Here is a 23,559-nt window from a genome sequence, read left to right as displayed (position 1 = left end):
ACAAATTCTAGCAGGCAAGTTATAGTTGTGCACGTCAATGTTAAAATATGCACGTCTCTTCAAAGAGATGATTAACCTCCGTCAGCTGTTAATTGATGATTCACTGAAGATACATCTGCCCCACAGTGTGTTTCTGTAAGGCCACTTTTCCACCTGCAGGTCATTTAAACTATTTATAAGCCTGCTGGTTTCTCTTTAGCAGTTTGTTAGACTCCCACAATGATTTATTTAGTTCTAATACTTCTTTTTCTATTAAATCAAATGGATTCCTCTCAGTCTCTCAAATAATCCACGAGGAGTTTGAAGAGATTCGGTATGTTACCAGAGACTCTTGCAAATTTCTACAGGTGTACCGTGGAGAGCATTCTGACTGCAGCATCATTGTCTAGTATGAGGTGCCAAAGCACAGGTCAGGAAAAAACAGAAAAGGGTTGTGAACTTGCCCATCATGGCCATCGGTCTTCACTCCATCATGGACATCATGGCGATACCTTAAGAAAGCAGCCTCTATCCTCAAGGACCCCTACCACCCAGGCCATGCCCTCTTCACTCTGCTACCATTGGGTAGGAGGTACAGGAGCCTAAAGATGAGCACTCAGCAGCACAAGGACGGCTTCTTCCGCCGTCAGATTCCTGAATGCACAATGAACTACAGACACTGCCTTACCTTCTCTTCTTTTGCGCTAATTTATTATCTTTAAAATGTAACATATGGCAATATTTACACTTGTAATGCTGCCTGCCTGTCTCGCATCGGACTTGTCAACCACAAACGAGCCTGCAGCTGACATGGACATTACCCCTCCATAAATCTTCATCCGCAAAGCCAAGCCAAAAAAAAAAGAAAGAATGCTGCCATAAAAATGATTTTTGTGACATGCTCATGACAAATCATTTCTGATCCTGAAAGTCTGCAGAGATCCTCCAGCCACCTGCCTCCACTTTACCACCCTGCACCTGACAATAATGGTTAATGGTTAGATCCTGGAAAACATGGCTCTGTTCTTGGGAGTCACCACTCAGTGAAGGCAGAACCCGATGGTCAAATTCACCAATACCTTTAAAGCTACAGCCTGAGGAACCTGCTCTAGATAAACGGTCTCAACCTGAAACTTTGACTAAATATTTCTACCACTGAGCTCCTACAGCAGTTCATTGTTATTGCAATACAAATGTTGCATGGGAAGAAAAACTTTGAAGTGCTACCATAAAGCTCCTTTTCTTTATTTAATCTTGGAGATAAAATATCGGAACTGGAATGGCCCCCTTATTCCTGTACCGACCTTTTTACACAGCGTGTGTCCCGGGAAAATGGCAATAATTCCCTGGATCACAGCGGCTGTGTGAAAAGCATATCTGATCCGATTAATATGCTCAAGAATGATGGAAATATGAGACTGCAGATTATGGAATTTGGAGCAAAAGAGAAACACTGGAAGAGCTCAGCAATTGAGAGGGGGGGTTGGAATTTTTAAATATACACAAAGGAAAACATTTTGCAAAGGCACTTTGTCTTTTTGGGGTGAAACACAAAGGTCTGCAGACACTAATTGCATGGAGGGGGACTCTCTTTCACTTCATTTTCTCTGACTGCAAGAGGAGCTTCAGGAAAATTCTGCCAATGACGAATCTATCTGCTGTAAACCAATTTTGTGTAATATGACACTGTTTTTATTACATGACAATAAATTGAATCTTGAATCTTAAATCTTGAGAGGTGTCTGAAATGGGCCAAGTAAATTCGAGAGCAGGATGGATGTTAACAGTAAAAAACAATGCTGGGAACTCAGCAGGTCAAACTGTGTACTTTACCCTCACTGATTCCCCCCCCCCCCCCCCCCCACCCACTTCTCCCTGACAGCTTCCACCTCACCAACTCCCGCTCTAACCCCTGCTTGGTCTTTACCGTTCCCTCTGACCTTCCCCTTTCTGAGACAGAGCTCTCGGTCCTCAGTAGAGGACTCACCTTCATCACCTTTCGCCCATTCCTTAATGCATTCCGTGCACGCTGTGTCCGTCTCCATGTCCACTAGACTTTTGTGTTTCACTCCTGGAAGTTTGTAGAGCAGGAGGTAAAGTTTTTTTTATTTTCTTATTAACGAAATGGTGCTGGGTTGAGACACAGGAGGGCAGAGCTGGCAGCAGCATGTGATATCTGGGGAGGGTGATTGGCTGCAGTTGCAGTGTTGATGGGAGAAGAAGGGTGTGGACAGGAGAGCAAGGTGGTACCAGCAGAGCATTGGGAGTATGAACTCAGGTAGGAGAGCAAGGATGTTTGGATAGTCTGGAGCTCCATGGTATGAACAAGTGAATTTTTCAATTTCAGGTATTGCAATATCGATTTCAAAATTATGCTGTTCAACAGCAGGTTATCAGAATTTATCAGAAGGTCGGCATGCAGGTTGATTGGATAGGTAAGAAGGCCTATGGGAGACTGGGCTTCACTGGTTGGGAGATTGAGTTCAGGAGTCGAGAGATCATCTTGCAACTCTACAAATCTCTGGTAAGACCACACTTGGAGTATTGTGTTCAGGGGCCCATTCGTAGAAGACTATTGTGATGGGAAGATTTAAGAAGTTCTGATTCTGGCAATTCTCTGTCTGGTTTCTGAAGGTCACTATGAATCCATATCTTTACATCCTTTTCGACAAGGTAACCTTGATTAGAGGGAGGGGGCTGATTAGATTTAGTTTTAGGTTTTTTCTCTTTTTATTCTGTGTGGTAGGATTTTGCCAGGATTGGCTGCTGCCGGCGGGAGATGCCTCCTGAGACCGAATCCACCCATAGCCCCTTGCATGCTCCCCCTTTCTCTTTGCTTCGATCAGTCATTAGGTTTGATGGCTGATCCAGTCTTTAGTTTCACAACTCCAGCCTTTTGTGATTGGATTGGGTCTAATTATGATTGTCTTAAGTCATATCGTTAAATTAGACAGTATTTACTCTTTGTTTAGATCAAGGGATTGTCTAATGTAGTTTACTTGGACTCTATCCAGATTTAAGTCCGCTCGTAAGTACGAGTTGTTGGTAAATCGGACGTTTTTATCTCGGAGACTGTCTGTATTGCCACCTGTTTCAGAACAGTGAGCTTCGCCTTCTTGACAGAGGCTTCCTGAATTAACTTCACAGACATTGAAAATAAACATCAGTGCCTCAGCACTTCAACAGATCACTCGTTTCTGATCATGGTTGATTCTTTAAAGCAAGCAAAATTGTTTGAAGCCTGCACCCAGGGCAGTCTTCTTACATTTGTGGGCATATTTCCTATAAAACACTGGCATGCTTTCTTCCAAACATTTTTTTATTCATGCTGCCTGGATCTGTTTACACAGAGCAATTTTCTAAATGTATTGGGTCATTTCCTCTTCCCTCATTCCCAATTCACATTGGAGTGGACTGCCCTGTTCAAACGCAGACTTTATACCGCGCGATGAACATGTTGCCTTTGCCCTGCCACTTAATGGCTGTCATTAGCTGCTACTCCAGCCCCATCAGCGGGAGACACTTCCTAGATGAACAGTTCACATTAGCTTGTCAATTAGCCATCCACTAATGACGGCAGCACTTTGCAGAATGCAAAGGGGCAGAAGAAAAAGAGACCGCAATTGACAAACCCTCATCAGAAGATGCGTGACGTTGCTAACCCTCTAATGACTCAGTCAGGAAGATCAATCGACATGTCCGATTTAAGTCTCCGGAGCGGGTAGCTTGAAGATTAACCTCTGATTGCCATTGATACATTGATTGTGCTCTCTCTCTCACTGACACCCTGTACCATGAATATTGATAGGTCTCCAATAGAAACAGAACTGTAGGCACCCGCTACAATCGGCTGTCCTTGCCCTGTTAGAATCGCACTGGAACCACTGTACTTGGGCCTGCAGGGATGTGCGTCAATTGAATCTAGTGCTGGCCGGGAGCAGGAGCTCCTCCAGGCTCTCCCACGGTATGTGCCGTTTGTATATCTTTAATAAAGTTCTTGGCTGCTTTGAAACTACTGGCTTCAAAGTATCTTCATTGCAAAACACAATTGCAAACAAGAATCATTGATGAGTTCGATGTGAGACCCAACCTCAGCGAGCCAGCCAACATCATGAAGGATCCCCATCACCCAGGTCACAACCTCTTCTCGCAGAAGAACATAGAACAACACAGCATAGTACAGGCCCTTCGACCCTCTATGTTGGCTGACCCATATATTCCTTAAAAAAAAGTACTAAACCCTCCCTACCCTGTAACCCTCTATTTTTCTTCCATCATGTGTCTGTTCAAGGTGCAGAAGCCTGAGGACCAGCAGCTCTAGGTTTAAAAAAATTGGTTTCATCCAACACCTATCAGGCTCTTGAACCTCCTCAAACTCCTCTAACCCTAACCATAAACTACATTGGGGTCAAAGGTCATGCTCTTGAACTCTTTGATCTATAACATACCAGTTCATTCTCCCTACATTCCCATCAACTCATCTCAGACACAAGCACTTACCCTTATACTAGGTGCAGCTTACAATGGCCAATCAATCCACCAACCTGCAAGGATTTTGGATGTGGGAGGAAGTCAGAGCTATATTTGATTTTTTTTTTAATTAATCCAACACAGTAATAGCACCTTTCGACCCACAAAACTGCGCTGCCCATTTGTACCCAATTTACATACAACCCCTGGTGCATTTGAAAAGGTCACAGAGAGAACCTCCACACAGTCAGCCTACTCCACATAGATAGCATAGGGGTCAGGATTGAAACTCACAGTCATCAGCTCTGCTCACCGTCCTACCGTAGTGCCCCGTAATCTCAGCTCTCCTCCAATCAAACCTGGGTACCTTGATTATTAGCCCCTGGCTTTTAAGGCCTCATAGTCTGGAATTCTGCCTCTAATCCTCTCTGTCCTTCTAGCTCTCTTACCTCCCTTAAAAGACTCCTTAAACTCCTTTGGCCGAGCTGTTAGTCATCAGCCTGGAATAACTTTTAGTTTGGAAGAGCCCCTGTAAACCAACTTTCTGCATTAAAAGTTGTTACTCTTGCGCAGGGTCATCAAGGGAAGGTAAGTAGGGAAATTACTTTCAGTGGGCAAAGCCCTGGACCTACAATTGTTCATTTAAAAGCACAACTCAGCAGGTCAAACAAATGTATTTTAATGCAGCAAAGATAAAGATACATAATCGACATTTCAGGCTTGAGCAAAATGTAGGCAGGTGCCCGAACAGGGGTGGAGGGGAGGGGCAGGGGGAGGAGTACAGTCCCTCAGGCAGGAGGTAATAGGTGGATAGGGGAGGGAGGGCACACCAGGAAACAGGCGGAGGGCGGATGGCTCTATGAATGGAGAGGGAAGGTAGTGGCAAGCTAGAGGAAAGAAGACAGAGGGATGGGGATGGGAAAGCCCTCCCCCCCCACCCCTTGATCCACCTCCTGCCTCTGGGACTGTGCTCCTCCCCCCCATTTTGTTCGGGTGCTTCTTCACATTTTCCCACACCTCGACGAAGGGCTCAAGCACGAAACACCGGCCATGTATCTTTACCTCTGCTACATAAAGGACACTGTCTGACCTGCTGAGCTTCTCCATCGTTTGTGTGTTTACTTCGATTGTGGTGTCTGAGGACTTTTGTGTTTATAAGAAGGTCTTGCCTAGCAAGAGCTGGCTTCCTGTGTTGGTCTTGGGGCTCAACCATTGTGTTTTCTTAAATCCTGGAAATCGAGCGTGGTCACCAGTCTCAATGTAAGTTGTCCATTCAAATAAAGATGATGCTTATTGTGAACCATCATTCAGACGTTTTGTCTCCAAAAGGATTAATAATTTGTGAAATGCTGATTGTTTAGTTCATCTCCTGAGTTTTTGTAATCAATTAGAGGCTGCTGTTCAAGTTCAAACTTTAGGATAGTGTCTGGTCTGCAGCACTGGAATGTGATGAAGTAGACAATCAGTTTGGATGCTTTTATTCGAAGTAAAGAAAGGCCTCTGGACGGTATCTTGTGCCTCCTGTCTGTGAAGTTAATCAGCCACAGGGAGGCAAGGGTGGGGGTGGGGGGGGGAGGGGGGCTAGGCAGAACTCTGTCACCCATGAGTGTTGGGAGAACTCTTACCCTGAGTTCAGAATTTGCGAGGCCAGGTCTCACTTTGGAGATTTAAGTCTGGGGTCGAGTCCCAGGCTGGGACCAAAGAAATGCTCTGCATTGGTGTAATGCTGTGAAAGATATTTAAACCAATGTCCTGTCTTCTCTCTCAAGGATCTGATGCTTAATTTAAAGACCCAAGGATTCATCCCCTGGGTCAGGGCCAACATTTCTACTGCTCAATCGTTGTTTGAGATTATATGGTCAGTTTTGTTCTTGAGAGTTTTCTGTTCATTTCCTTTCTGCCACAATTCCTAAATTACAACAAAGTTCACTTCAAATTCACTTGACTGGCAACACAGGACTTTGAGATGCCCTAGGCTGAATGGTGCCCAACAGCAATCACATACTCAATGTGGTCAAAACCAAGGAGTTGATTGTTGACTTCAGGAAAGGAAAGCCAGGAGTGTATGATCCAGTGATCAATGGGGGATCAGAGGTGAAGAGGGTGAGCAATTTTAAGATTTTGGGAATCATTATCTCAGAAGATCTTTCCTGAACCCAATACACCAATGGCATTGTGAAGAAACCACATCAGTGTCTCTACTTCCTCAGGAGTTTGCAGAGGTTTGGTATGGCATTGGAAACCCTGGCAAATTTCCACAGATGTGCTGACTAACTGCATCACGGTCTAGTATGGGGTACCCCTGAGCATAAAGCTTTGCAGAAGGTAGTGGACATAGCCCTGAACATCACAGGCAAAACCCTCCCCACCATCAAGAACATCTACAGGGAACATTGCCGTCAGAGGGTAGCAGCAATCATCAAGGATCCAACCCACCCGGCAGGCACTCTGTTCTCACTGCTGCCATCAGGAAAGAGGTGTAGGTGCCCCAAGACTGGCACCACCAGGTTCAGGAACAGCTGCTACCCCTCCACCATCAGTCTCCTCAACAACAAACTCAATCAGAGACTCATTTAAAGACTCTTATTTTTGCACGTATTTTTTCTCTCTCAGTATCACACAGTCAGTTTGTTTACATTTCCTTATTTGCTTACATGCACATGTGTCTTCTTGACACAATACCAATAAGTAAAAATTCTGCCTGGCCCGCAAGGAAAAGAATCTCAGGGTTGTTTGTGATGCCATGTATGTTCTCTGACAAATAAATCTGAACTTTGGAATGGGAGCCATATTAATGGGAGACTTTGTAAAGTACATGCAGACCAGGAAGATACAATATCTGAATTTACACCTTCAGAATAATTCAACCAATGCCTTTGGTGACCAATGAATTTCAGTCCCTCTGGCTTAGAGAAGGCAAGTCTTGCTTAAAGTGGTATGTGAATGCAAAGAAAAAAAGTTGAGAACCACAAGCCTAAATGACGATTACCAACCCACTTATACAGGTGAAAGCAGGAGGAGACCACTTGGCCCTTCAATATATCTTTGTCTCCAAGAGGCACTGAATAGACCGGCTGAGTTGCTCCAGCATTTTTGTGTGTGTTTTATTTCCTTCGCTAAGACAATCTGAATGTCATCTCTACTCCATGCTCATGTCCATGGATTGCAACTTTCACCCATTGTTTACCAAGAATCCATTTCCCCATCTTGAAATATTGAAAAACTCGACTTCCCCGACCCTTTCAGAAAGAGAGCTCTAAAGAGAAAAATAGCAAAATAGCTGCCTCCACAACTTCAAGCGGTGACCACATAATTTAAAAACAATGCCCCCCCCCACCTATTTCTAGATTTTCCCACAAGAGCAAACATCATCTCCACATCCAGTTCTGAGCAGCAGCCTCCAACCTAAAACATTCCCTCTACTTCTCCTTGCACAGACGCTGAGTCACCTGCTGAATGTTCCCATTATTTTTGTCTTTTGTTTCAGTCTTCCAGTGTCTCTACAGCTTGTTTGATGCAGAAAATCCCTACCCATTGGACAAAAGCTCTCAAGCTCTTATAAGCTTCAATGTTAACCTCTCGCTCTTCAGTGGTCGAGTTGAAACAGCGCCAATCTATCCAAATTTGTCATTAGACAGCTCTCATCTCAGGTTATTGGTCGAGTCCATTTCCTTTCAACTGCTTCCAATGTAAATCAGGATGTCAATTATATACACAGCCACTGGGTCAACAATTTAGAATGGAGTTAAATTCAAATTAGATTCATCCTAAAATTAGCTTTGTAGACTAAACAATGATTTAATGTTATCTGGTCATTACTCTTTTGGGTATCAAATTGGCTGATCAATTTTGAGAATTGTAATAGTTGATTATATCTCAAAAAATTCTTAATTGCCTGTCAAATGAAAGAAGGGTTAAAAAAAAATTGCTGCAGATGCTGAAAGTCTGAACTAAAAACAGCAACAGAGCCACCAAGTCAATGAAATGTTAGAGTTCAGCTGAGTATTTTTGGCACTTTCTCTTTTTTTTAAGACTGTGAAGTGCTTTGAGATCAGGATGAACAAGCCTTTATTTACTTTTCTAACTCAACCTTCCTGTGCTACATTAAGTCCTGTTCAAAGAGAGTTCTTCAACATTTTAAATAAGACTAAAATATTATTTATCTTAAAAAAAACTGGGGGCGTGGCAAGATGGTGTAGAAGAAAGACATGTATTCCACCTTTCCCCAGCTGGATTACTGAATACCCAGTTTTTAAAAAGCATAAAAGTGGTTAAAAATAATATTTATAGCTGTTTAAACAACAGTGATTTATGATGGCATCAAATGTGAAAAAATTTAAACCTCAGCTTCAGAAAAAAATTACCATACAAAAGTGCAGAAGAATTGAGGCCTACCTGCATAGCTGAATCCACGGAATCATTGTTGGGAGTCTCCAAGCCTCAGAGGACTCCAGCCCATTCAAGTTTGACCTCAGCGCCAATCCTGCTTCCGCAAGATGGCGCCGGCATTTTTGTGAGCTCGACTGTTGCCAACCCGCGTTCACGTGAATCCATGTGATTGGGCGGCACGGCTGACAAGGGGACCCGCGAATGAACCTGCGACTTCACTGGGTGGCCGGGGGCACGCAGTGTAGCTTTGGAGAACACTCCTGCGCATCCAGCAGCTTTGCCTGGCTTGCGTGGGGCATTCTGGGTCCGAGAATTGCTGGACAAAGTATGGGCTGTGGGGGACCCCAAATACTGACGTCCCGATGAGGTCGGGGTGCCGGCATCGGGTGTCCAGACCCGCAGCCATTCAGTTAAAGGATCTATGATGACTGAGGAAGAAGAGGAACTCACCTTATTGGAATTTGTCTAGGAGGAGGAGCCTGTAGTTAAAGGAGGTAGACATCAAAAAGAGGAGGTGGAATCTGGAATTGATTCAGTGTTTACTGTATTGGAAGAGATTGCTTGTCAAATGCACAATATGTCAAAACAAATATCAACTCAGGTGAATCAAGGATTTATGGAGATGAAAATAAAAATGAATACCCTGTGTGATGAAATGTCAACTGTGAAACAGGAAATGACTGTAGTTAAGAATGATATTAATAGATGTATAAAATCAGTTGATACTGTGCAAGGTAATTTTACGAAAATTGAAACAGCCTTTTCTGAGTGTCAAAACCAGGTGGAATGCAATAGAGAAAAAGTGGAAGGTTCTTTTGGAGAATGGGGGTCTCAAAAAAGAGATTTATTGAAGATTGATTCATTAGAAAATCAAAGCCGAAGAAATAATGTGAAAATAGTTGGTCTTCCAGAGGACATTGAAGGATCCGATCCTATAAAAATTTTTAAGCATTGGATCCCAGAGGTGTTGGTTAAAGAGTTTTTTCCTGAAGGCTTGGAATTGGATCGGGCTCATAGAGCTCTGAGAAGAAAACCACTTCCAGGGCAAACACCGAGAGCAGTCTTGGTTCGTTGTTTAAAATACCAAGATAGAGAAATTATTCTACGTATGACAGTACAGAAAGCACGGGAGAGTCAGTCTCCATTAATGGTTCAAAATAACAGAGTGTTTTTTTTAATGCCGATTTGAACCAAGAGGTTATTAGAAGACGTCGAGAATTTAATATGGCTAACGATGTTTTGTGGCAAAAAGGCTATAAGTTTGCTTTTCATTATCCTGCAATTTTGAAGGCTTTTTGTGGAAATTTTCAATCTCAGAGAATCTCAGAGAATGATCATGATGCTATGGTTTTTGCTAATTCTTTGCCAGGACTGTGAAGAAATGGGCGTTCTCCTCCGTTGTCTCATAAGAGGAGGGTAAATGGAAATGGAAATGGACATGGGTATGGAAAGACTGGAAAGTATGGAAAGAAAGGTTGACACAAAGTCTTCTTGATGTTGAAGATCCGGAGCAGTCGTTGGGCATGGAATCATTGGGCTGAATATATGGACTATATTTTATTGTGTTTAATTAACTAATAAATATGTATCTGGCTGGGGGGGTGGATGACACTGAAAACTTTGATAGTCATCTGCCGCTAGTGGGCTCACCACACCCACATTTTTAGGGTACTACTACCTTTGGGTGTTTTTTTTGTGTTTTTTTTATTTGAATGGTTTTTTTTAAAAATTATAGAGGAGAGCATTATTTTATAGTGTGTAAATATATTAGTAGTGAAAAAGATGTCTAAATTTAATTTTGCAACTTTTAATGTTCAGGGATTAAATAATCCAATTAAGAGAAAGAGAATATTGGCTTATATTTAAAAAATGAAAATTGATATTGTTTTTTTACAAGAAACACATTTGACTGAAAAATAACATTTGAAATTGAAAAGAGATTGGGTTGGTCATATTTTTTCTTCTTTAATTCTAAGGCAAGAGGAGTAGCGATTTTGATTCATAAAAAATTACCATTTGAACTAGAATCTTCAGAGGGGTATGCTGGCAGAGTATTAAGAGTGAACTGTAAAATTTTTGCTGAATCTTGGACTTTGCTGTATCTTTATGCCCTTAATTTAGATCATGAGCAGTTTATTTCAGAAGCTTTTTTACTATTAGCTCAAGCTAACGAAAATGTCTTAGTTGGTGGTGATTTTAATTGTGTTCTGGACCCTTTATTGGACAGAAATCCAAAAAGTATAAGGAAATCACAGATAGCAACATAAATTAATGTGATAATGAATGATTTAAATTTGGTGGATATTTGGAGAAAAGCTAATCCTACAGAGAAAGATTTCTCTTTTTATTCTTCATGATACGATTCGCTTTCTAGAATTGATTTATTTTTTGTATCAGCACATTTATAAGGTGGAGTATTACGAGCTGAATATAAAAGTAAAGTTATATCACATCATCCATTATTACTTTTTTCTTGTGAAAGTTCGGAGATAGTACGTCCATCGTTTAGATGGTGGTTTAATGCAGTTATTGAAAAAAACAGAGTTTGTTACTTTTGTTAAAGAGCATATTTTTTTATTTTTGACTGAGAATGTTAATTCTGTGGATAGTGATTTTGCAATATGGGATGCTTTAAAAGCTTATTGAGGGGGCAGATTATTAGTTATTCTATGAAAGTTAAGAAACAATATATAGCAGAAAATTTAGAGTTAGAAAATAAGATTGCTGAGTTCGAGAAAGATTTTCAGAAAGGTGTAACAGATTTTTAAAAGTTACATTAGCGAGGTTGAAATAACATTATAATACTTTACAAACTTATCAGTTTGAGAGCTTAATTAATCGATCCACAACGTTATTATGAGTTGGGGGAAAGTGCTCATAAGGTATTGTTTGGCAATTGAAAGCTGAACAGACATCTCGGACTATTAATGCTGTTAAGAAGAATTCAAAAGTTACTTACAAACCTCAGGAAATTAATGACCAGTTTTATTCATTTTATTTGAAATTATATAATTCTGAGGGGAAACAGGATAATGGTTCTATTGACTCTTACTTATCTAAATTAAAGTTACTGGTATTAGATGGAAACGATGTTCAGGAATTGGAATCTCCATTTACGGATTTTGAAATTAAAGGAAGCTATTCAGGAACTGCCTAATGGAAAGTCCCCAGGGGATATGATGGATTCCCTGTGGAATTTTATAAACTCTTTCATGATGATTTCTCTAATGTATTTGGAGAAGTATTGAATCAAGTTACTGAAGATCAGAAGTTACCAGAATCATGTTCAAGTGCTTTAATAACTGTCATTCCAAAAAAAGATAATCCATTAAAGTGTCTTCATATAGACCTATTTCTTTATTAAATATAGATTATAAAATTATAGCAAAAGTATTAGCTAATGGACTTGCTAAATATTTACCCAAATTGGTACATATTAACCAAACAGCTTTTATTAAGAATAGAAATGCATCAGATAATATATTTTGATTAATTACTTTTGTCAACACATATTGAAAGCAACCTAACCATCCTATGGTGGTTGCATTAGATGCAGAAAAAGCTTTTGATAGGGTTGAGTGGGATTTTTTATTCAAAGTGTTAGAGAAATTTAGATTTGGCCCTTTTTTTATTGGTTGGCTTAAGGCTTTATATATGGTCCTAATTGCTAGGGTGTTGACAAATGGACAGATTTCTTCACCATTTAAATTGACTCGTACAACTCAACAGGGCTGCCCATTGTCACCAGCCTTATTTGCGTTGGTTATTGAACCATTATCTCAGGCTATTAGACAAAATTAAGAAATTAAAGGGATGATGGTTAAGAATGAAGAATATAAAATTAATTTATTTGTGGACAATGTGTTGGTATACTTGACAGAACTGGGATGGTCATTGAAGTAATTGCAAGAGTTTTTGTTGAAATTTGGAGAATTATCTGGATATAAAGTTAATTGGGTTAAAAGTGAAGTTTTACCAGTTGGAGTGGGAAATTATTCTGAATTTAAAACTATTACAAAATTAAGGTGGACAAGTAAAATTAAATATTTAGGTGTGTTTATGGATACTAATTATCCATCGTTATATCAATTAAATTATGTACCTTTATTAAGATGGTTTAAAGCAGATTTGATTAAGTGGAAAGATCTTCCATTAACTTTGATTGGTCGGGTTAATTGTATTAAAATGAATATTTTTCCTCAAATTCAATATTTATTTCAGTTAATGCCTTGTTTACTTTCTAAGAGCTTTTTTTCAAGATTTGAATAAAGCAGTGCGAGAGTTTTTATGGAAAGGTAAATTTGCATGAGTGGCGTTGCATAGACTTACATGGAAGTAAGCATTGGGCGGACTACAATTACCACATTTTCAAAACTATTATGAAGTGGCCCAGTTGAAGTTTGTTAGTAGATTGATGGATTTAGACCAGTCTCCTAGCTGGGCTAAAGTGGAGATGGCGTGAATTTCTAGGGTGGAGATATATGAATTTATATTTCTTAGGAATTTGATTTTGTTACAGCAATATGATATGCCGATATTGAAACATTTGTTAAAGATTTGGATTAAAAAAAACAAGGTGTTAGGGTCGAAAGATAAATGACCAATTTTAACTCCATTGTATAATAATCAGCTTATTTCTTTTTCAATGTTTAATAATCATTTAAAGATTTTGGATTCTAAAGGTATAAAAACAATACAAGATTGTTTTGTAGAAGAGCAATTTCTTTCTTTTAATCAATTGAGAGAAAGATTTGATATACCTGTAAATTCTTTGTTTGTGTATTATCAACCTAGAGCTTTGATAAAAGATAATTATGGTAGAGAGATGACTTTACCTACTTTGTTGAGATTTGAATCTTTGATTTCCTCTATACCGAAAAATGGTTATATTTCAGTTATGTATAATTTGTTACAAGATAGTATGGATAAGTCAGATTGGGAGAAATCTGAACTTAAATGGGAGAGTGATTTAGTATTTATTTTTCCCGAAGATGATTGGGAGAATATGTGTCAGGACAATGTAATTAAATTGATTAATCTAAGATATGGAATGGTTAATTATAATTTTTTGCATCAATTATATTTGACCCCAGAAAAGCTAAAAAATATATGGGTTTAGAAATTCGGATTCTTGTTTTAGATGTGGCTATAGATTGGAACTTTTTTACATGCTGTTTGGACTTGTGTTAAAGTTCAATCATTTGGCAAGGAATTAAAGTAGTTTTGGAAAAATTATATAATTTTATATTACCGTTAGATCCAACGATTTTTTTTGTTGGGTAATTTGTATTCATTAAGAGGAATGGGATTGGACAAAATTCAAATTGCTTTTGTATGCTTGGTCTTATCAATAGCGCGTAAATGTGTTGCTAGTACTTGGAAAGATGATACTGAGATTAATATATCACGTTGGCACAATGAATTGAAAGAATGTATTGTTATGGAAAAAATTACTTATAATTTACATGATAATTATTCTTCGTTTGTTAGTAAGTGGTCTCCGTATTTGAAATATATGCATTTAGATATACTTTGAAATGTTAATAACATTCATAATATTTTCTTTTAATATATATAATCTTTTTTTTTGCTCCCCTTAAGGGAGTTGGCAAGAGGGGTGGGAGGGTAGGAGGGGTGTTAATGTAAAATCTTTTCTTGATTATTTCCATACTGTAGGTTATGTTTTTTTTTATTATCTTTTAAATAAAGTTTGAAAAATAACACTAGGATAAATCCAGAAGCATTCAGACCAACAAACTGGAAGAACTATGTTAGTCCCTGTGTGAGTTTTCCATCTGCATTAATAAAGGTTGGGCGGCTTTTACTCAGCCTCCTGCGGGCTGCTGGCTACTGGCCCATGAGAACCAGGTATTCAAGAAGGTGCTGAGGGCAAGAAGGGCTCCTTCGAGAGGGCACTGAGGGCAAGAAGGGCTCCTGAGGAGCCTCGCGCGCTGAAGGCTTCCTGATCGCATCAGAGGTTTTGATCTGGAGCTCGGGCTGTCAATGGATCAAAAAGAGTATGTACAGCTCCAGAGGGCCCGGGGAAAATCCATGGACACTCAGCGACTCTGAAGTGGCTCTCTCTTACTTCTCTTTCTCTTACTGTTAGGGGCACCGGGCAATGCTCATGGCAACTCTTTGAGGTTCTGTAAAACCCCTGGCATCCAGCCCCAGTGGGGATTGGTAGAGATTTACTCTTACAATGCTTAACTAACACACCTGCATTAATAATAAACAGTTATAAAGACAAAAGACAAAAATACTATGAGTACTTACATTGAACAAACTTCACTTGTATTAGTATGGATGAAAGAGAGAGTTGGGGTACAGGTGTGTTTTTCTGGTCGGCAATCGGTGGTGAATGGGGTGCTGCAGGGGTTGGTGCTGGGTCCGCAGCTGTTCACAATATATATAAACCATCTGAAAGAAGGGACAGAGGGTTGTGTACAGGTTGTACCTCTTTCAGCCGGTGATGTTGGCACCTGTCCATTTCCAGACCACAGAAAATACCGGGGAACTGAAATCTAATGAACCGCATGTAAACCTATCAAAGGTAGAAAAAAGCTTAAAACAGGAAATAATTCTGTGGGGCAGCACGCTTAGCATGGCCTTCACAGCACCAGCGATCGGGACATTAGTACAAACTCCTCACAGACAGCGCGAGACTCGAACCCTAATCCCTACAGTCAGTGCGGGACTTGAATCCTGCAGCAGATTCAACCTTAACAGCACCAGCGGTCGTGACCGAGGCTCGAGTCCCGTGCTGTCTGTGAGGAATTTGTACTAACAGCAGCAGATTCAAAACATGCCGGACCCCAGAATACCGAACCCCAGAGTGCCGCAATCCAGAGTGCCGGAGTACAGAGGGCCGGACCCCAGAGTGCCAGACCCCAGAGTGCTGGACCCCAGAGTGCGGAACCCCAGAGTGCTGTAGCCCAGAGTGTGGGAGCCCAGAGTGCCAGAGCCCAGAGTGCAGGACCCCAGAGTGCTGGAGCCCAGAGTGCTGGACCCCAGAATGCTGGAACCCAGAGTGCCGGAGCCCAGAGTGCCAGACAAGAGAGGTACAACCTGTATCTAATTTTGCTGATGACACTAAATTGAGTGGAAAAGCAAATTGTATGGAGGTTACAGAGAGACTGCAGAGGTTTAGATAGGTTTAGTGAGTGGGTAAGGGTCTGGCACATGGAGTTCAATGTTGGCAAATGTGAGGTTGTCCACTTTGGAAAGAAAAATGGAAGGTCAGATTATTATTTAAATGGCCTGCGATTGCAGCCTGCTGAAGGATTGCAGAAGCATTTGGGAATGCTGGAGCAGGAATTGCAAAAGGTTAGGTTGCAGGTGCAGCAGACTATTGAGAATGTAAGTTTGGCCTTCATTGCTGGAGGGAGTGAATTTAAGAGCAGGAGGGGTTATGCTGCAAATGTACAAGGTCCTGGTGAGACTGCATCTGGAGTGCTGTGTGCAGTTCTGGTCTCCTTACCAGAAGGATGTACTGGCTTTGGAGGCAGTGCAGAGGAGGTTCACCAGGTTGATTCCAGGGATGAAGGGGTTGGCCTATGTCATCTGGGTCTGTACCCGTTGGCATTTAGAAGAATGAGAGGGGATCTTATAGAAACATATACAATTATGAAAGGCATTGATGATATAGAGCTCGTTAAGCTGTTTGCATTGGTGGGGGGAAGACCAGAACTAGGGTAATGGATTTAGGACAGAGATGAGGAAGAATTGCTTTTCCCAGAGGGTGGAGTATCTATGGAATTCTCTGCCCATGGAAATAGTGGAGGGGCGATCTCAGTAAATATATTTAAGACAAGGTTGGGTATATTTTTACATAGTTGGGGAATTAAAGGATATGGGGAAAAGGCAGGTGGGTGGAGATGAGCCGTCATCAGATCATTGAAAGGCAGAGCAGGCTCGACGAGCCGGATGGCCGACTCCTGCTCCTATTTCTTAAGTTTGTAAAGCACTTGACTTTATTTTCAGTCGCATGTTGTATTGCATGACGAGAAAAGGAATCTTGAATTAACGTAGAATGAAGGAGAGAGAAGATATGTTGAAATGTGGGGCCTGGGCCCTTATTCCTTGCATCTATCTGCTTTGTAATTTTGCAACAAAAGCATTTTAAACAGCAGATGGTGCTTCTGACTCATGGTTCTGATAATCCTGCAAAAAAGCTAATGATTCAGAAAAGCCAAAAGATATTTATGACCAGCGGGTTCATTCAGAAAAAAAAAGATCTCCCACTCCAACTTTTGAATGGAAGTGCTTTTCCCATACAACCTCATCTGCCAAGTTATCAAAAACACACAATGTTAGCCCTCAAGGTTTGAACAGCAGCCAGACTATGACTGAGCTTTCAGTGAATAAACCCACCCATGTTTAGGGGATACTTCCTCTTCCTTAGCAGCCGAACATGCCAGGTCTTTCAGTCTGTGTGTTCCACAAGGGAATTACAAAAGCACTGCTGTACAAGTTCCCCTCACCATGAATAAACCGTGAAGTGAATGACGCGACATTGCCACAAAGGAAGCTGCATCCTAGATATTAAAACATTCTATTCAACCCGAGTCAAAATATTCATCTCCCTGAAGGATTTGCCCGTTGCACGTAATACAGTATTAAATAAATAAGCGACCTGACAAATGAATAAATAAATGACTTTTCACTATGGTGGCAATGATCGGGACCGGTTTTCTGATCCCGCGCTGTCTGTAAGGAGTTTGTCCGTTCTCCCCGTGTCTGCATGGATTTCCTCCCACCGTTTGAAATGTACCGGTGGTTGTAGGTTAATTGGGTGTAAATGGGGCAGCACGGGCTCGTGGGCTGAAAGGGCCAGTTTTTAAATTAAAATTAATAAATAAATATTTCCATGACTGCCTTTGAGGGGCTTGCTGTGCACAAGTTGGCAAATCCCCTGCACTATAGCAATGACTATATTTCATGGAACTAATTTTACACAATCACAATGTTGAAAAGACATTTCTGGTACACATTCAGGATGAAGAGGTATTCTGGGTGAAAAGTCCGCAAATGGGATGAGCCTAGGCCAGCATTTCCCAAACTGGGTTCCACAGAAGAAATGACAGGGAGTAATAACGATCTATCTGTTTTTCCTTTGACCTCTATCTTTAATTCAATTTGTTTTAGGGGAGGGGGAAGACAAGATGGCAGCTGTGGGGAGAGGGGAAGGGGGAGGGGGAGCCAAACCAGACTCAGGAAACCTGGGGCGCTTGGTCTTTTGAAAAGAACACCAAACAACACAGAGGCCAATTTCATGGCTGCCTAAAATACCCAGAAACCCCATGGCAAGAATACACCTTATCTCTACTGAAGAGCCCAGGGCGCAATCGTGACTTGGAAGTGACTTAAGGAGAATGCATGGTATTCTCCAACACCCCGATTCTGTGTGGGTGAACCTATTGACTGTGGGCCAGAGTCTGGGAGCTGGCGGTGGCAACGCGCACATTTGTGGCATGTGCGAGAAGGTTGGGGGGGTGGGGACACTCCGAAATACCTGCAGTAAGTGAAAAACAGGACAGGTGCACGGCCGGCGGTGTCTGACCAGTGGCCAGTACAGCTAAATGAGGGGCCAGTAGCGAGTGATGGCTGGGTGTCAAGCCCTCACTGGCAAGTGAGAGACAGCAGGAGTGGCCCAGGCCATGACGGGGCAAGGTCAGCTAATGGTGAGTTTATTTACTTTCTTACTGTGCTTGTGTATATACCAGGTCTTTTAAACTGCGATTGATGATTGGGATTCTGCAATTTCCAAGTGCTCTCCTAAATGTTTGGGAAGCCCTGGCCTCAGAAGGCAACTTGGTTGGCGTTGACACGTTGGGCTTCCAAGCCATGGTGCAGGACTTCAGCAAGGAAAGACCAATTTGGAAAGGTTATAGGCCATGGGAGGGAGGTGACCAGAGTTGATGAGTTTAGAGATTGTGTTGGAGATGGTATCTTGATGTTCTGTGGTCGGGACCTGTTGTAGGTAAAAGAAAGTGTCTGAGAGCTGTCGTCTGGTCTCAGCAAGGTAGAGGTCAGTACACCAAACCACCACAGAGCATTCAGAGGAGATGAGATTGGAACAAGGAAGGGGAGAGGCGAAGTTGAGATGATTGATGTCCAGGCAGCAATTGGAAACAAAATTATCCAGAGCTGGCCAGGGTGAAGAAGGCTTAAGTGACAGAATGGTCTTGAATGGGGGGAAGGGGGGGGGTGGAGAATCTTGATTGTGGAAGTGGGCATGGAGGCAGAGTTGACAGAAGAAGAGTTCAGGAGGCGGAGAGAGAGGAGGGAAAAGCGTTCCGAGAAGGTCAGAATGGAGTAAGAGATGCAGAGAGAGTAGAAGGCTAGGGATTCAGAGGAGCTGAGATTGGAATACCTTGGAATATATTTTGTTCATACCTTGATGAAGGGCTCAAACCTAGAACATTGTTTATGTATCTTTGCTATACACTGTTTGACTTGATGATTTTCTCCAGCTTTATGTTTTTACTTCAACCACTGTTTCTGCAGACTCGTGTGCTTTACTCAGGATTTAAAATGCACCCATGAAATACAATGCTATTCTGTTTCCGGGTGGTGTGTTTTGGTGCAGAGTAGCAAGAGCGGCAGGTGCGTGGGGACATGCCATCTCGCATAGAAATACTTCATCATTCCTTTCGATCTAAATCCTGAGGCTTCCACCATCCTAGCAGCACCATGGGAGCAACTTGGTCAGAAGCATTGGAGCAGTTCAAGAAGGTGACAAGATGGGCAATAGATGTTCTCCTTCGTTGAAAAGAGCCACCCAAGACAATGGACAATAAAAATCCTTGCATTCATGTCGAGCCAACCCAATTTGTTAAACAAGCAGTGAGGAGAGGTCAATCTGCTGTGCTGAATGCTACACTGGTTGGAGGATCATGGATGTGATTCTCAATCTGTGCTGGCCTAGCCTCACAGCTGAGACAGAGAATATCAATCGGTCAGAATTCCCGTTCTGCATCATTGCCTGGAGTTAACATTGGGAAGGAATAATATCAGATCACATCTGCCTCCCTGATCACACCCTCAGTTAGTTCCTGCTGATGTTGGAGGCAGAATGTGTGCGTGAAGTGAGCGAATGAGGAACGGCTCATGGGTTGCACTCCTTGGAGTTCGGAAGAATGAGGGGGACTTCAGTGAAGGCCTGGACAGAGTAGATGTGGCAAGTTCTTTCCCATTCTCTCAGAGTCTAGGACAAAAGGGCACAAGTTCAGGATTGAGGGGTGCCCATTTAAAACAGAGACGCGGAGGAATTTCCTACCAGGGATGGCTGTAGAGGCCAGGTCATAGAGTGTATTTAAAGCAGAGATTGATAGATAGCTGAATTGTCAGGGAATCAAAGGTTATGGGAGAAGGTAGGGCAGTGGGGCTGAGTGGGAAACTAATTAAATGGTGGGGCAGACTCGAAGGGAGGAACAACCTACTTCTGCTCTAATGACATATGGTCTATATTTGGACAAGGTGACTGAAGAATGGAAAGAAGAAGTGGGTAAAGTTGGTAGCCATGCCAGAACTCCTGTTGGCAGAAATTCTGTGAAGGTAAATAGATGGGCTCACTCCTCTGCAAAGAGTCATTATCTCACCTCAAGGCTAGTGAAGTAATTGGTTTAAAATCTCCTCCCATGCAAGGAATCACTCTGCTCCGTGCCAGCACATAATGTTATCAGGGTGTGTTTGCTTTCTACATCCTGTCTTCTTCGGGACATGAGAAACTCGACACATGGACCAAACCCAACTTTCAACTTACCATTCCAGTCGGCAGGGCTCGTGTGTTGGTATCAAACCCTGTGCCAAAAGCTGCTGCATGTCGAAAAACAATGGGGACAGAAAATGCTGAAGTATTCAGCAGGGGTGGAGCGACAATAGGCCCTTTCAAACTGCCATGTAAAATGGGGTTAACCAGGCAATTTGCATGGTTAGCAACCTAGGTGTATGGCAATTTGAAGGGGTCCAATTGTTGCGGCAATTGGAGGGAGAGTCGGGGGGCCATGATCGGGGAAAGTGGGGGGGCCATCCATGATCGGGGGAGAGAGAGGTGCCATGAGCGAGAAGAGAAAGGGGGGCCATCCATGACTGGGGGGAGAGAGAGGAGCCATGATCGAGGAGAGAGAGGGAGACCATGATTGGGGAGAGAGAGGGCCCATCCACGACTGGGGGGAGAGAGGGGGGCCATGATTGAGGGGAGAGACGGGGGGGCCATGATAGTGGGGGTAGAGTGGGGGGGTTGCAATTGGTGGGAGAGTGGAGGGCCACGAACAAGGGGAGAGTGGTCGCTGCTGCAATTGGGGGTAGAGTGGTCGCTGCCGCCATTTGGGGGAGAGTGGGAGGGCCGCGATAGGCTGCTGCTGCGAATGCCGCTCTGGTTCGCAGCGACAGCTCAATGCGGAAGTGCGGGAGCAATGGCCGTCTTCCTTACCCTTAATCCCCCACACCTGTGGAACCACTCTGGCACTTCTGTGCTTTTAATACTGACATCCAGGTACCTTTTTAGTGAAGATCAATGATCATAATTCATTGATTGCGGCCATGCTGGATCCTTCTGGCATTGTTTCTGGCCACCTCCCGTCAGTCGCCCCCACCATCAGAGGCCCCCCCCATCAATATCCCCCTCCCCATCAGTCACACTTCCATCAGTCACCCTTCCATCAGACAGCCCCCTATCAGTTGCCCTCGTCAGTTTTCCCCACCATCAGTAGCCCCCCATGAATTGTCCCCCGTCAGTCACACTCCCATCAGTAGGCCCCTCATCAGTTGCCCCCCATCAGTCGTCCCCCTATCAGTCACCCTCTCATCAGTCCTCCCTGTCAGTTGGCTCCCAGTCATTCACCTCCCATCAGGGTGCAGAAAGCAGGACTGAGCTTTCCACACCCCGAGGCCTAGTTGTGGCTCATGGAACACTTTGCCTTACACAGCCACAACCCAGAAGCCAGCTGCACTCTTGGAGGCACATCATCACTGATGGTTCTAGTGACCATGGACATATTGCACAGAATCGGAATTCATCCTCATGAATATGTGTCACAAATGTATTTTTTTTGCTTGCGACTCAGGCAAAATTGCTATAAATTACATTAAAAATGTATAAATAAATCGTACAAAAGATGAAGAAAAATAATGTGGTGTCTTTGGTTCATCGTCCATCCAGAAATCTGATGGCCAAGGGGAAGGCGCTGTTTTTGTACTGTTGGGTGGATTGACATCAGGTTCCATCTTGATGGTAGCAGAGTGAAGAGGGCATGGCCTGGGTGGTGAGGGTCCTGAAGGATTGAGGTACCACCTCTTGTGGATGACCTTAATGGAGTAAAGGCTGCTGCCCATGATGGTGCTGTCTATTCAGAATTCTTTCCTGTCGTGGGCATTGGCACCTCCATATCAGACCGTGATGCAACCAGTCCAGGGTACCTGTTGAAATTTGCAAGAGACTTTGGTGACATTGTAATGAAGAGGCAGCACCCACCACCTGGTGGCGCTGCTGCGCTCCAGTTCAGAGGATACACTGCCTGCCAATCAAGGTCAAAGACTCACCCCAAGCCATCAAGGTGACCCTCGCAATTGGCCCACCTAAATCACCAGGTGCTGCACTCCAGGCAGCCCGCCCAGACTCCGCCCTGACCTTCACCTAATTGGCCCAGGTGAAACAGCTCAGTTGACCCCTGCCCCCTGCTGAGCCCCTGCACTTGGCTTTGAGACATTGGCCACAGCAGCCAATGGGGCCCAGTCTGTCCCGAGTGATTGGCCTCCCCAGTACTGCTTGCAGAACTATAAAGGACCATGAGCCCCTTTGTTCTGCCTCTTTGGACTCCTTGTGACATGTAAGTAGCACCTTTCACACTGGGTTGGGGTGAGTCCCAAGGCCAGGTAGCAAGAGCTGAGTCCGTACTGGTCAAGGGGAGGGGGCACGTAGTATCACCTTGATCCTGACTGTTGAATGTGCATGTTTATATAATTTCTCCCCATTTCTGTCGGCTCTTCCCTCGTTATCCAAAGTGTATATTTACCTCTTGTGTATTGTGTGTGTATCTGTGTAGAGGTTTGCCGTACATATTGATCCTGTTTCTGCATTTGCATCTCCGAAATAAACGTGTGCTTTGTACCTCAACTTTGGTCTGGTTCTTAACCTGTGGGACCCACACGAACCCGAACAACAGACATACTGAATCTCCTCAAACTCCTCAGGAAGTATAACTGCTGGTGAGCCTTCTTCATGACTGCATCAACGTGGAGGCTCCAGGATAGATCTTGAGAGATGTTGACACCCAGGAATTTAAAGTTCTAAACCCTTTCCACTGCTGACCCCTTGATGTTGACTGGTTTGTGTTTTCCTGATTTCCCCCTCCTGAAGTCTACAATCAATTGCTTAGTTCCTCTAATGTTGAGTGCAATGTTGTTGTTGTGACACCAGCTAATCTATCTCATTTTTGTGTGCCCACTCATTGCTGCCTGCGATTCTGCCGATGACCGTGATGGCATCAGCAATTTTGGAGATGGCATTTAAATTGTATCTTAGCACACAGTCCTGGTGTAGGGCAGTGGGCTAAGCACACATCTTTGACGTGTGATTGTCAGTGAGCAGGAGATGTTTTCAATTCATACTGACTGTGGTCTTCCAATGAGGAATTAAGACCAAATCAGGCCAAGTCCAGTGTAATCTAATCCAACAGTCTAATAATTTTAAAATGTCAATTCCTGGAAGTCACTATC

The sequence above is a fragment of the Narcine bancroftii genome, chromosome 2 (assembly GCF_036971445.1).
Source record: "Narcine bancroftii isolate sNarBan1 chromosome 2, sNarBan1.hap1, whole genome shotgun sequence".
NCBI lineage: Eukaryota > Metazoa > Chordata > Chondrichthyes > Torpediniformes > Narcinidae > Narcine > Narcine bancroftii.
This window is presented reverse-complemented; position numbering follows the sequence as displayed.